Below are 16,574 nucleotides of genomic sequence, written 5' to 3' on the forward strand. Positions count from 1 at the left end.
ATCCTGCCCACTTCTTTCCACCACTACCCCCATCCTGCCCACTTCTTTCCACCACTACCCCCATCCTGCCCACTTCTTTCCACCACTACCCCCATCCTGCCCACTTCTTTCCACCACTACCCCCATCCTGCCCACTTCTTTCCACCACTACTCTCATCCTGCCACCCCTTCTATTACGTCCTGCTTGCCCCCTCTACTCTGCACAGGATACAGTAAAGTTTCTGATGAACAGTAGACAGATATACTGATGCTGGAATCCTGAAGGACACCACAAGCCCGGCGTCAAAATCAAAACACAGACAGCCGGATTCCCTAATGCCCTTTTAGAGGGACGCGCCGGCGTCCTGCCGCAGGGTGGGGACAGGTTTAGGCATGAGAAGGGGGTTTAGGCTTAGGGTGCAGGGACGGGAAGGTTAGGGTTAGGTACCGGGGATGGAGGGTTTGGTTTAAGTAGCGGGGAAGGGAGGATTAGGGTTAGGTACCCACAATAGAGGGTTAGGGTAGGGGGCATGGGATGGTTAGGGTACTTTGCAGGGACCTGTTGGCATCCCATCAGTCAGTAAATCATATTAAACCCCTCTGCACTACTATTACTCACTGCCTGCCCCCCTACTCTGCACTACTATTACTCCCACCCTGTCCCCCTGCTCCCCACTACTATTCCCAGCCTGCCCCTTGCTCTCCACCACGGCAGTACCGGGCATTGGGGGTGATTCCGAGTTGTTCGCTCGCTAGCTGCTTTTAGCAGCATTGCACACACTAAGCCGCCGCCCTCTGGGGGTGTATCTTAGCTTCACAGAATTGCGAATGAAAGATTAGCAGAATTGCGAATATAAAATTCTTAGCAGTTTCTGAGTAGCTCCAGACTTACTCCTACACTGCGATCAGTTCAGCCCGTTTCATTCCTGGTTTGACGTCACACACACGCCCAGCGTTCGCCCAGCCACTCCCCCGTTTCTCCAGACACTCCCGCGTTTTTCCCTGAAACGCCTGCGTTTTTCCGCACACTCCCAGAAAACGGTCAGTTTCTGCCCAGAAACACCCACTTCCTGTCGATCACACTACGATCAGCAGAACGATGGAAAAACTTCGTTAAGCCGTGAGTAAAATACCAAACTTTTGAGCTAATTTACTTGGCGCAGGCGCGCTGCGTACATTGCGCATGCGCAGTTTGCGACTAATCGCTCCGTAGTGAAAAAAAATAACGAGCGAACAACTCGGAATGACCCCCCTTTGGCTCAGTGGTGGTAGGAGTCATTGGCGGGACTCGGAGGACATTATGACTGCAGTGCCTCACCAGCCACTGACCTCACCGCACGCCACTGGTCCATACATCTACCCAGTGGGCTGTCACAGTCATATAGTCCTGACCCTGCCCTGCTCCACTTGTCCACATGTCCGTGGTTAAGTGGACATTGGGTACAGCTGCATTTTTTAGGACACTGGTGAGTCTTTTTCTGAGGTCTGTGTACATTTTCGGTATCGCCTGCCTAGAGAAGTGGAACCTAGATGGTATTTGGTAACGGGGGCACACTACCTCAAGAAATTGTCTAGTTCCCTGTGAACTAACGGCGGATACCGGACGCACGTCTAACACCAACATAGTTGTCAAGGCCTCAGTTATCCGCTTTGCAGCAGGATGACTGCTGTGATATTTCATCTTCCTCGCAAAGGACTGTTGGACAGTCAATTGCTTCCCCTCTGGGATGACCATCGACTCCCAGCAGCAACAACAGCAGCGCCAGCAGCAGTAGGCGTTACACGCAAGGATGCATCGGAGGAATCCCAGGCAGGAGAGGACTCGTCAGAATTGCCAGTGACATGGCCTGCAGGACTATTGGCATTCCTGGGGAAGGAGGAAATTGACACTGAGGGAGTTGGTGGGGTGGTTTGCGTGAGCTTGGTTACAAGAGGAAGGGATTTACTGGTCAGTGGACTGCTTCCGCTGTCACCCAAAGTTTTTGAACTTGTCACTGACTTATTATGAATGCGCTGCAGGTGACGTATAAGGGAGGATGTTCCGAGGTGGTTAACGTCCTTACCCCTACTTATTACAGCTTGACAAAGGCAACACACGGCTTGACACCTGTTGTCCGCATTTCTGTTGAAATACCTCCACACTGAAGAGCTGATTTTTTTGGTATTTTCACCAGGCATGTCAACGGCCATATTCCTCCCACGGACAACAGGTGTCTCCCCGGGTGCCTGACTTAAACAAACCACCTCACCATCAGAATCCTCCTGGTCAATTTCCTCCCCAGCGCCAGCAACACCCATATCCTCCTCATCCTGGTGTACTTCAACACTGACATCTTCAATCTGACTATCAGGAACTGGACTGCGGGTGCTCCTTCCAGCACTTGCAGGGGGCGTGCAAATGGTGGAAGGCGCATGCTCTTCACGTCCAGTGTTGGGAAGGTCAGGCATCGCAACCGACACAATTGGACTCTCCTTGTGGATTTGGGATTTCGAAGAACGCACAGTTCTTTGCGGTGCTTTTGCCAGCTTGAGTCTTTTCAGTTTTCTAGCGAGAGGCTGAGTGCTTCCATCCTCATGTGAAGCTGAACCACTAGCCATGAACATAGGCCAGGGTCTCAGCCGTTCCTTGCCACTCCGTGTGGTAAATGGCATATTGGCAAGTTTACGCTTCTCCTCCGACAATTTTATTTTAGGTTTTGGAGTCCTTTTTTTACTGATATTTGGTGTTTTGGATTTGACATGCTCTGTACTATGACATTGAGCATCGGACTTGGCAGACGACGTTGCTGGCATTTCATCGTCTCGGCCATGACTAGTGGCAGCAGCTTCAGCACGAGGTGGAAGTGGATCTTGATCTTTCCCTAATTTTGGAACCTCAACATTTTTGTTCTCCATATTTTAATAGGCACAACTAAAAGGCACCTCAGGTAAACAATGGAGATGGATGGATACTAGTATACTTATGGATGGACTGCCGAGTGCCGACACAGAGGTAGCTACAGCCGTGGACTACCGTACTGTGTCTGCTGCTAATATAGACTGGATGATAATGAGATGAAATCAATATATATATATGTATGTATATATAATATCACTAGTACTGCAGCCGGACAGGTAGATAATATATTTATTAGGTAATGATGACTGATGACGGACCTGCTGGACACTGTCAGCTCAGCAGCACCGCAGACTGCTACAGTAAGCTACTATACTATAGTAGTATGTACAAAGAAGAAAGAAAAAAAAAAACCACGGGTAGGTGGTATACAATTATGGATGGACTGCCGAGTGCCGACACAGAGGTAGCTACAGCCGTGGACTAACGTACTGTGTCTGCTGCTAATATAGACTGGATGATTGATAATGAGATGAAATCAATATATATATGTATGTATATATAATATCACTAGTACTGCAGCCGGACAGGTAGATAATAAGAATTTACTTACCGATAATTCTATTTCTCGTAGTCCGTAGTGGATGCTGGGGACTCCGTCAGGACCATGGGGAATAGCGGCTCCGCAGGAGACAGGGCACAAAAATAAAGCTTTAGGATTAGGTGGTGTGTACTGGCTCCTCCCCCTATGACCCTCCTCCAAGCCTCAGTTAGGATACTGTGCCCGGACGAGCGTACACAATAAGGAAGGATATTGAATCCCGGGTAAGACTCATACCAGCCACACCAATCACACCGTATAACTTGTGATCTGAACCCAGTTAACAGTATGACAAACGTAGGAGCCTCTGAACAGACGGCTCACAACAATAACAACCCGAATTTGTTTGTAACAATAACTATGTACAAGTATTGCAGACAATCCGCACTTGGGATGGGCGCCCAGCATCCACTACGGACTACGAGAAATAGAATTATCGGTAAGTAAATTCTTATTTTCTCTAACGTCCTAAGTGGATGCTGGGGACTCCGTCAGGACCATGGGGATTATACCAAAGCTCCCAAACGGGCGGGAGAGTGCGGATGACTCTGCAGCACCGAATGAGAGAACTCAAGGTCCTCCTCAGCCAGGGTATCAAATTTGTAGAATTTTGCAAATGTGTTTGCCCCTGACCAAGTAGCAGCTCGGCAGAGTTGTAATGCCGAGACCCCCCGGGCAGCCGCCCAGGATGAGCCCACTTTCCTTGTGGAATGGGCCTTGACAGATTTAGGTTGTGGCAAGCCTGCCACAGAATGTGCAAGTTGAATTGTGCTACAAATCCAACGAGCAATCGTCTGCTTAGAAGCAGGAGCACCCATCTTGTTGGGTGCATACAATATAAACAGTGAGTCAGACTTTCTGACTCCCGCCGTTCTTGAAATATATATTTTCAATGCCCGGACCACGTCCAACAACTTGGAATCCTCCAAATCGTTAGTAGCCGCAGGCACCACAATAGGCTGGTTCAGGTGAAACGCTGACACCACCTTAGGCAGAAAATGAGGACGTGTCCGCAGTTCTGCCCTGTCCGTATGGAAAATCAGATATGGGCTCTTATATGATAAAGCCGCCAATTCTGATACTCTCCTGGCTGAAGCCAGGGCCAGTAGCATGGTTACTTTCCATGTAAGATACTTCAACTCCACCGATTTGAGCGGCTCAAACCAATGGGATTTGAGAAAATCCAAGACTACATTAAGATCCCACGGTGCCACTGGGGGCACAACCGGGGGCTGTATATGTAGTACTCCTTTTACAAAAGTCTGGACTTCAGGAACTGAAGCCAATTCTTTCTGGAAGAAAATCGACAGGGCCGAAATTTGAACCTTAATGGACCCCAATTTGAGGCCCATAGACAATCCTGTTTGCAGGAAATGTAGGAATCGACCCAGTTGAAATTCCACCGTGGGGGCCTTCCTGGCCTCACACCACGCAACATATTTTCTCCAAATGCGGTGATAATGTTGTGCAGTCACCTCCTTCCTGGCTTTTACCAGTGTAGGAATGACCTCTTCCGGAATGCCTTTTTCCCTTAGAATTCGGCGTTCAACCGCCATGCCGTCAAACGCAGCCGCGGTAAGTCTTGGAATAGACACGGTCCCTGCTGAAGCAGGTCCGGTCTTAGAGGTAGAGGCCACGGATCCTCCGTGAGCATCTCTTGAAGTTCCGGGTACCAAGTTCTTCTTGGCCAATCCGGAGCCACTAGTATCGTTCTTACTCCCTTTTGCCGTATAATTCTCAGTACCTTTGGTATGAGAGGCAGAGGAGGGAACACATACACTGACTGGAACACCCACGGTGTTACCAGAGCGTCCACAGCTATTGCCTGAGGGTCTCTTGACCTGGCGCAATACCTGTCCAGTTTTTTGTTGAGGCGGGACGCCATCATATCCACCATTGGTTTTTCCCAACGGTTCACAATCATGTGGAAGACTTCTGGATGAAGTCCCCACTCTCCCGGGTGTAGATCGTGTCTGCTGAGGAAGTCTGCTTCCCAGTTGTCCACTCCCGGAATGAATACCGCTGACAGTGCTATCACATGATCTTCCGCCCAGCGAAGAATCCTTGCAGCTTCTGCCATTGCTGTCCTGCTTCTTGTGCCGCCCTGTCTGTTTACGTGGGCGACTGCCGTGATGTTGTCCGACTGGATCAACACCGGCTGACCCTGAAGCAGGGGTTTTGCCAGACTTAGAGCATTGTAAATCGCTCTTAGCTCCAGTATATTTATGTGAAGAGACATCTCCAGGCTTGACCATACTCCCTGGAAGTTTCTTCCCTGTGTGACCGCTCCCCAGCCTCTCAGACTGGCATCCGTGGTCACCAGGACCCAGTCCTGTATGCCGAATCTGCAGCCCTCTAACAGATGAGCACTCTGCAACCACCACAGAAGAGACACCCTTGTCCGTGGCGATAAGGTTATCCGCTGATGCATCTGCAGATGCGATCCGGACCATTTGTCCAGCAGATCCCACTGAAAAGTTCGTGCGTGGAATCTGCCGAATGGAATCGCTTCGTAAGAAGCCACCATCTTTCCCAGGACTCTTGTGCATTGATGCACAGACACTTTCCCTGGTTTTAGGAGGTTCCTGACAAGTTCGGATAACTCCCTGGCTTTCTCCTCCGGAAGAAACACCTTTTTCTGAACCGTGTCCAGAATCATTCCCAGGAACAGCAGACGTGTCGTCGGGGTCAACTGAGATTTTGGAAAATTCAGAATCCACCCGTGTTGTTGCAGCACTAGTTGGGTTAGTGCTACTCCGTCCTCCAGCTGTTCTCTGGACCTTGCCCTTATCAGGAGATCGTCCAAGTAAGGGATAATTAATACGCCTCTTCTTCGCAGAAGAATCATCATTTCGGCCATTACCTTGGTAAAGACCCGAGGTGCCGTGGACAATCCAAACGGCAGCGTCTGAAACTGATAATGACAGTTTTGCACCACGAACCTGAGGTACCCTTGATGTGAAGGGCAAATTGGGACATGTAGGTAAGCATCCTTTATGTCCAGGGACACCATAAAGTCCCCTTCTTCCAGATTCGCTATCACTGCTCTGAGTGACTCCATCTTGAACTTGAATTTTTGTATGTACAGGTTCAAAGATTTCAGATTTAGAATAGGTCTTACCGAGCCGTCCGGCTTCGGTACCACAAATAGCGTGGAGTAATACCCCTTTCCCTGTTGTAGGAGGGGTACCTTGACTATCACCTGCTGAGAAAACAGCTAGTGAATGGCTTCCAATACCGTCGCCCTGTCTGAGGGAGACGTTGGCAAAGCAGACTTTAGGAACCGGCGAGGGGGAGACTTCTCGAATTCCAACCTGTAACCCTGAGATACTACCTGCAGAATCCAGGGGTCCACCTGTGAGCAAGCCCACTGTGCGCTGAAATTCTTGAGTCGACCCCCCACCGCTCCTGAGTCCGCTTGTAAGGCCCCAGCGTCATGCTGAGGGCTTTGCAGAACCCTGGGAGGGCTTCTGTTCCTGGGCAGGGGCTGCTTGCTGCCCTCTCTTACCCCTTCCTCTGCCCCGAGGCAGATATGACTGTCCTTTTGTCCGCTTGTTCTTATAGGACCGAAAGGACTGCGGCTGAAAAGACGGTGTCTTTTTCTGTTGGGAGGGGGTCTGAGGTAAAAAGGTGGATTTTCCGGCAGTTGCCGTGGCCACCAGATCCGATAGACCGACGCCAAATAATTCCTCCCCTTTATACGGCAATACTTCCATATGTCTTTTGGAATCCGCATCACCTGACCACTGTCGCGTCCATAAACTCCTTCTGGCAGATATGGACATCGCATTTTCTCTCGATGCCAGAGTGCAAATATCTCTCTGAGCATCTCGCATATAAAGGAAAGCATCCTTTAATTGCTCTATAGTCAATAAAATACTGTCCCTATCCAGGGTATCAATATTTTCAGTCAGGGAATCCAACCAGACGACCCCAGCACTGCACATCCAGGCTGAGGCGATGGCTGGTCGCAGTATAACACCAGTATGTGTGTATATACTTTTTAGGGTAGTTTCCATTCTCCTATCAGCTGGATCCCTGAGGGCGGCCGTATCAGGAGACGGTAACGCCACTTGTTTTGATAAGCGTGTGAGCGCCTTATCCACCCTAGGGGGTGTTTCCCAGCGCGCCCTAACCTCTGGCGGGAAAGGGTATAATGCTAATAACTTTTTTGAAATTAGCATTTTTCTATCTGGGTTAACCCACGCTTCATCACATACATCATTTAATTCCTCTGATTCAGGAAAAACTACAGGTAGTTTTTTCACCCCCCACATAATACCCCTTTTTTGTGGTACTTGCAGTATCAGAGATATGCAAAGCCTCCTTCATTGCCGTGATCATATAACGTGTGGCCCTACTTGAAAATACGTTTGTTTCATCACCGTCGACACTAGATTCAGTGTCTGTGTCTGGGTCTGTGTCGACCGACTGAGGTAAAGGGCGCTTTACAGCCCCTGATGGTGTCTGAGACGCCTGGGCAGGTACTAACTGGTTTGCCGGCCGTCTCATGTCGTCAACTGATTTTTGTAATGTGCTGACATTATCACGTAATTCCATAAACAAAGCCATCCATTCCGGTGTCGACTCCCTGGGGGGTGACATCACCATTATCGGCAATTGCTCTGCCTCCACACCAACATCGTCCTCATACATGTCGACACACACATACCGACACACAGCAGACACACAGGGAATGCTCTTATCGAAGACAGGACCCCACTAGCCCTTTGGGGAGACAGAGGGAGAGTTTGCCAGCACACACCCAAGCGCTATAATATATATGGGAACAACCTTATATGTGTTGTTCTTTATAGCAGCTTAAATATATCAAAATATCGCCAAAAAAATGCCCCCCCTCTCTGTTTTACCCTGTTTCTGTAGTGCAGTGCAGGGGAGAGTCCTGGGAGCCTTCCTCACAGCGGAGCTGAGCAGGAAAATGGCGCTGTGTGCTGAGGAGAATAAGCTCCGCCCCCTATTTCGGCGGGTTTTTCTCCCGTAGTTTTAGATAACTGGCATGGGTTAAATACATACATATAGCCTCAATGGCTATATGTGATGTATTCTTTTGCCATAAAGGTATTAAATATTGCTGCCCAGGGCGCCCCCAGCAGCGCCCTGCACCCTCCGTGACCGCTTGGTGTGAAGTGTGTGACAACAATGGCGCACAGCTGCAGTGCTGTGCGCTACCTTCATGAAGACTGAAGAGCCTTCTGCCGCCTGTTTCCGGACCTTCAATCTTCAGCATCTGTAAGGGGGGTCGGCGGCGCGGCTCCGGGACGAACCCCAGGGTGAGACCTGTGTTCCGACTCCCTCTGGAGCTAATGGTGTCCAGTAGCCTAAGAATCCAATCCATCCTGCACGCAGGTGAGTTGAAATTCTCTCCCCTAAGTCCCTCGATGCAGTGAGCCTGTTGCCAGCAGGACTCACTGAAAATAAGAAACCTAAAAAACTTTTTCTAAGCAGCTCCTTAAGAGAGCCACCTAGATTGCACCCTGCTCGGACGGGCACAAAAACCTAACTGAGGCTTGGAGGAGGGTCATAGGGGGAGGAGCCAGTACACACCACCTAATCCTAAAGCTTTATTTTTGTGCCCTGTCTCCTGCGGAGCCGCTATTCCCCATGGTCCTGACGGAGTCCCCAGCATCCACTTAGGACGTTAGAGAAAATATATTTATTAGGTAATGATGACTGATGACGGACCTGCTGGACACTGTCAGCTCAGCAGCACCGCAGACTGCTACAGTAAGCTACTATACTATAGTAGTATGTACAAAGAAGAAAGAAAAAAAAAACCACGGGTAGGTGGTATACAATTATGGATGGACTGCCGAGTGCCGACACAGAGGTAGCTACAGCCGTGGACTAACGTACTGTGTCTGCTGCTAATATAGACTGGATGATTGATAATGAGATGAAATCAATATATATATATGTATGTATATATAATATCACTAGTACTGCAGCCGGACAGGTAGATAATATATTTATTAGGTAATGATGACTGATGACGGACCTGCTGGACACTGTCAGCTCAGCAGCACCGCAGACTGCTACAGTAAGCTACTATACTATAGTAGTATGTACAAAGAAGAAAGAAAAAAAAAAAAACACGGGTAGGTGGTATACAATTATGGATGGACTGCCGAGTGCCGACACAGAGGTAGCTACAGCCGTGAACTAACGTACTGTGTCTGCTGCTAACATAGAGTCTAGACTGGATGATAAATTATTGATAATGAGATGAAATCAATATAATATCACTAGTACTGCATCCGGACAGGTACTATATATATTTATTATGTAATGACTGATGACGGACCTGCTGGACACTGTCAGGTCAGCAGCACCGCAGACTGCTACAGTAAGCTACTATAGTAGTATGTATAAAGAAGAATGAAAAAAAAAAAAACCACGGGTAGGTGGTATACAATATTATACTGGTGGTGATTGATTATTAAACTGGTGGTCAGGTCACGTTGCAACTTGCAACTAGTACTCCGAGTCCTAAGCAGACAATCACAAAATATATTATTATACTGGTGGTCAGTGTGGTCACAACAATGGCAGTGTGGCACTGACTCTGGCAGCAAAAGTGTGCACTGTACGTTATATGTACTCCTGAGTCCTGCTCTCAGACTCTAACTGCTCCCCACTGTCAGTGTCTCCCCCACAAGTCAGATAATTAATACAATACACAGTCACACTATCTAATCTATATCACTTCAGCAAGTAGTATAGTAGTATAGTAGTACTCCTCCTAATAGTAATAATGCTCCCCAAAATACTGTGTCTCTCTCGTCTCTACTGTGTCTCTCTCTTCTCTAAACGGAGAGGACGCCAGCCACGTCCTCTCCCTATGACTCTCAATGCACGTGTGAAAATGGCGGCGACGCGCGGCTCCTTATATAGAATCCGAGTCTCGCGAGAATCCGACAGCGGGATGATGACGTTCGGGCGCGCTCGGGTTAACCGAGCAAGGCGGGAAGATCCGAGTCGCTCGGACCGGTGAAGAAAAAACTGAAGTTCGGGCGGGTTCGGATTCAGAGGAACCGAACCCGCTCATCACTAGTGTGTACGGGCCTTAACACTCCAGTCATGATCCCCAGCTGTCCTGCACTGAACCCAGCATCCAGAATGAATGCTTTGTGTGATACCCTGCAGTTCTGATCCTGGGATGGATTTGGAAGAATACTTCACAGAGTGGTAACATTGGATCCCAGAAGACATACTAGGTGGTTGGGGTCCTGGCTGGACCTCTCGTTTGTGTATGCTGGGCAGAACTTTGACACAGGGAGCCTGTTTGGGCATACCAGTAGATAGATTTGGAAGAAAACTTCACATTGCTGTATGGAGGTCACTCACAGCTAATGAGCCCATTATTACACAAACCTATTGTGAACAACACTATTATTTTCACGAAGTTTTTATACTGATATTCCATCTGTGGGACACATATACTGTTGTCATTGTATTGATTAATGCTTCATAAAACCACTTAAATGGATATCTATTGCTCTATGTATTGATATTAGACCCCTGGTGAAGTCCTATGGATGAAACGTGTTGGGTTGTTATCTACAGATCTAATTGACTTCTGAAAAAGATTGAATCCAGATCTAATTGACTGCACCAAATAATAGATGTCTATTCACAGGAGACAGAGGGACTGGGGGCATGCCAGAAGCTCACAGAGCACTGGCCATGCTCCCACTGTGATGAAAACAGAGGCGTGGCAGATGGTTGCGGTATTGCCACAAAGCCAAGCCCTCTTTCCCCCGAGGTCATGCCCCCTTTTAGGATGGGCGCAGTTTCGCCACGCAGAACAGTCTAGACTCTCCGATACTAAATGTTGGGAGGTATGAAAATGTAATGCTCACCTTATGGTCAGTTCAACATACTGGCCATGACATCAAGGGGGTGGTCCTGTATACTCACCACCAGGCTTGAGGATTTAATTCTACAGACTAGAGAACACAACGGAACCTGTGTTGTGTAAGTAGTTAATGTGGTAAGAAATATATAGAAATAAATTACAGTGCATCTTATGGTATGTTGTACAGTGTAAAGCCATAGCCACAATGAAACTACAGTATAAAGATTTGGGTTTTTCTTTTAATGCAAAGGTGGATTACAAACAGGGCAAAATATTTGCTGTTGGGCAGCTCTTTGTGGTAATTTGGCAGCCACAATTTGCTAGCAAACAACAGATGACAATGGGCTTGAATCAGAGTTGCACACAAACCCCATGTTTTGCATACAACTCCAACGGTGGGTGGACTGCTTGTGCGCAGAATGGGTACTGCGTCGTCACATGCGGTGCCATCTAGGCCGCAGTCTGATTGACAGGCTGCAGCTGTTTGGGGATGTGAAAGGGATGGCGCTAGGCAGCATTCCTGAAATTGAAGGCTTGTCGCCACAGGTTTCTGGGAATGCCAAGATGAGGCAACCAGTCTGAGTTGCCTTAGACTGGTGGTTGCTAGGTGATCCGATGCTGCTTCTTCGGACACAGCATTCATATCTGTAATTCCGATACTCATTACCATATTTTAGCATTACTGCTGTGTCTAAAAACGCAGCAGCGATGCTATTATCATGCATCTCGGAAATTACCAAAGATAAATCTCCCTGCAGCAAACACAGAGAAAGGGTCATAAATCACACAAAAAAAAATCTTCATCTTGACCATGGGTCTTCAACCTGTGGCCCACCAGCTGCTGTGGAACTACATATCCCAGCCTGCCCTGCCTCAGTTTTAGCATAACTTATTACCCAAACTGTGGCAGGGCATGCTGGGATGTGTAGTTTCACAGCAACTGGAGGGCCACAGGTTGAAGACCCATGATCTAGACCAGGCCTGGCCAACCTGTGGCTCTCCAGATGTTGTGAAACTACACATCCCAAGTCCGAAGAAGCAGCATCGGATCACCTAGCAACCATTCCTTAATAGCAAAACTGTGGCAAAGCATGATGGGACTTGTAGTTTTGCAACAGCTGGAGAGCCACAGGTTGGCCAGGCCTGATCTAGACAATCTATGCCCAGTTATTAAATGAACTTGAAAACATTGATGTTTTATTGTAGTTAAATGTCAGTATTTTCCACAAAACTGTACTTACTTCCAATCACACTTGCCACAAATTTATCGGCTGCATGGGAGAGGTCACCTTTCGCTAATCCATAAATAGCAGCATTACACAACTATGCATGGAAAATTAGGAGGTGTTGGGGAAAAGTAACGCAAACTAAGATAAGATCAGGGCTGTATATATACTACATAAATAAGCAATAATGGCAGGGGAAACATGAAGTAACCTTTATAATTTTCCCAATGTTGTTGATTTGGCATGACTTCATAGCCACCACACTGTTATAAAACAGAACCTGCTCTTTACAGATGTGTTTCATCAACTGAAGACAAATTTTATACAGAGAATCATCCTGTTTTAAAGAAAGTACAAAATAAATCCTTGAACCAAGAACATGCAAATTGACTACGGGCTCATTTAAAACATTTCAAACAAACAATAAAAACTTTCTAACATTTCCAACAATATATTCATGAAAATATGTTGATTTTTTTCTAGTTAAATCCATTATTCATTTTCAAGAGCAGTGAGCACCAGCTCTGTGTGTGTGTGTGTGTGTGTGTGTGTGTGTGTGTGTGTGTGTGTGTGTGTGTGTGTGTGTGTGTGTATTTATATATATATATATAGATATATATATATACACACACATAGGCGTGCGCAGCACATTTTATTAATGGGTGCACGATAGGGGGGCGCAACTAGCACCGCTTATTGGGCATGGCCAACACCACCTAATGGGCGTGTTTAGTACCGCCTACCAGGCGTGTCTAGTACCGCATATTTGCACTCAATGCAAAGTAAATAGTATAGGGCAGAGGTTCCCAAACTGTGTGCCGTGGCTCCCTGGGGTGCCTCGGGACACTTGCAGGGGTGCCCTGGGTTGGTGGTCCAGGACCAATTCAAATTATTCGTGGTCAATATAATATGCAAAACCAGTGCTGGTTGCTGCCAGTCATAAAATATGTGGCCAAACAGAAGCAAATCTCGTCCCTCACCACACAACTGACCCTAAGGATGACCTATAAACATGATCTACTTAATGTAATATTTCTTTCTAAATTTCGCAATAAGAAATTTTTGGCCTAGGGGTGCCGTGAAAAAAATTCTGATATTCTAGGGCGCCGTGATTCAAAAAAGTTTGGAAACCACTGGTATAGGGAATTGATGCATGTTAAATATAAAATATAAAAAAGGGACAGTGCGCGGCCGAAGGCGCACATCAAAAAATAGGGCTGTACAGATGGGTCCACGTTTATCTTAAACTTTAATAGGATTAACTGAGACCTGCCAGTCGGACTTAATCCCCTGCTGTAATGACTTAATCCCCTGCTGTATTGTTCTCTGTATTGTATTGCAGCTGAGAACAATAGATGAAGGGTTTATGTTAATAAACCATGTTGTGCCTAGGTGCAGCAAACTAGTCAAGATAACCGTGGACCCATCTGTAGCTTCATGACTACAGAATAGTACCAATTCACATTGCACCGCACATAGGGGGTCATTCCGACCCGTTCACCCGCTGCGTTTTCACGCAGCAGAGCGAACGGGTCTCTGCTGCGCATGCGCCTTTGTGCGCCTGTGCATGCGGCACGGCCGACGGCCGTGGCAGCACAGCAATCGCCTCTGCCTGATTGACAGGCAGAGGCGATCGATAGGCGGGAGGGGGCGAAATGGTGGTGTTTGGCCGCCGTTTTGTAGGCGCGGTCCGGCCAACGCAGGCGTGGCAGAACTGAACGGGGGCGGGCCGCAGCTGCTGCGTGAAGTCATACGCAGCCGCTGCGGGCCAGGTAGCGAGGAGTAGCTCCCGGCCAGCTCGCTAAAGCTGCGCTGGCCGGGAGTTACTCCTGAAGTGCAAAGGCATCGCAGCTGTGCGATGCCTTTGCACTTCTGCGAGGGGGGGCTGGACTGATATGCGGGGCGGACTAGCCCTGTGCTGGGCGTCCCCCCGCATGTCAGGAAAGTTGATCGTAGCTGTGCAAAATTTGGCACAGCTACAATCAACTCGGAATGACCCCCATAGTCTCCATCAGTCACATTACATCACACAATAGTACCCATTATATATATTATGCCATGTTAGAGCGCGTTACACACATTACACCACAGTAGAGCAGAGCCCCTTATACACATTACGCCAGGTAGAAGCCCTTATACAACACAGGAAAAACAAAAACACAGGGAGAAAAGAACCACCCGATTTATGTACTTTATATTATTTGTCATTTTTCCTCCTTACATAATGCCCCTTACACATTATTCCACACACCGTAATGCCCATTACACATTATTCCACACACGGTAATGGCCATTACACGTTATGCCACACACCGTAATGCCTATTACACATTATGCCACACACCGTAATGCCTATTTCAACTTATACCACACACCGTAATGCCCATTACATGTTATGCCACACATTATGCCATACACTGTAATGCCCATTACACATTATGCCATAGTTATGCCCCTGACACCCCTTTATGCTCCACACATAATAATGTCCTGTATTAATTATGCCCCACAGAAAGGCTTCTAATTACTTTTAAATTACCTGCTCGTTGTCAGGGGTCTCATGCTCATTGCCAAGGGTTTCATGCTCTGGGTTCCATGCTAATTGCCAGGGGTTTCCTGCCCATTACCAGGGGTCTCATGCTCTCTGCCAAGGGTTTCATGCTCTGGGTTCCATGCTCGTTGCCACGGGCTTCCTGCTTATTGCTGGGGGTCTCATGCTCGTGGTCAGGGGGTTCATGGTCATTGTCAGGGGGTTAATGCTTGTTGTCAGGGGTTTACATGGGAGAAGATTTCTGCATCTTCTCCCAGTGGCACCAGTGTTCCCGATGCTTAACGGTAACGCTATGCATCACCTCTACTGTCAGATGCTAGACAACTAGAACCTCTAGCGTCTGTCTACTCGCTTTCCACCTTGGTTTCGGCTGCAGGCAGGCACCCACACAACCCCCAGCACCTGCCTGCGGCTGTTGTTATTGAGCGGGTTGCTGGCGGACGTCTGTGGACTGACTGGCCACAGCGCCCCAGGTGGCCGCTCTGTTAGCCTGCACTTAAAACTGCCACTGTTTATACCACAGATTATATCCTAATCCCTCAAAATATATATTATTAATAATGTTTAATTATTACTTATATTACACAGTATAACATACTGTGCAATATAAGTAATAATAATACATTATTAAAAATATACTGTACTGTATTTTCCACCTGACTGGCTCCCTCTCATTCCCTTGCAGGAGCAGGTTCGGCTGCAGCAATTTATTTAACGTTATTACAAAATACGGTCACTTACTCACACAGTGACAGTACTTTGTCTCTCTGCTGAAAAATTGACTGTCACATTGTTTGTCAAATTCTCATCATTTGAATTTACCCTCCTTCTCTTCACCTCCTAAGAATGATGTGGGCTGTGTCATTGGCGTAGTGTGGCACACAACTTGGAGAGAGAGCGAGGGTAGACGGTGGTGCATGCTGGAAGCATGGGCGGGCGTGAGTGTGCAGTTACGCGGAGGACCTGGGAGAAGGACTATTGATGCGGCATCCATTAAAATGAATTAACCCATCCTGGGCGTTCGGCCGGCAGCGTGCACAGCGGGTGTGTGGGACAGGAATGAGAGCATGCTTGGAGATCAACAATCACTGCAGCAGCAGCAGGCATGGCGTGTGGGGGTGCTGGACATTAAGGGGTGCCTGTGCACACCAGGCCCCCCCTTGCGCATGCCTATGTATGTATATATATATATATACATATATATATATATATATATATACTAACACCTCCACCTCCCCACTTGACCCTATCCCCTCCTGCCTCCTCCACTACCTCTCTCTGTCTCTCTGCCTGCTCCCATCTTGCCCACCTTCTCAATCTCTCCCTCTCATCAGGCACTGTCCCCTATGCCTCCAAGCATGCACTCGTCTCCCCTATTCTTAAAAAACCTACCCTTAATCCTCACAATCTCTCCAACTATCAACCCATCTCTCTCCTTCCTTTTGCCTCTAAACTCCTTGAGTGTATTGTGTATAACCGCCTTACTGCCTTTATTTCCTCTCACT

Source organism: Pseudophryne corroboree, chromosome 2 (assembly GCF_028390025.1).
Source record: "Pseudophryne corroboree isolate aPseCor3 chromosome 2, aPseCor3.hap2, whole genome shotgun sequence".
Taxonomy (NCBI): domain Eukaryota; kingdom Metazoa; phylum Chordata; class Amphibia; order Anura; family Myobatrachidae; genus Pseudophryne; species Pseudophryne corroboree.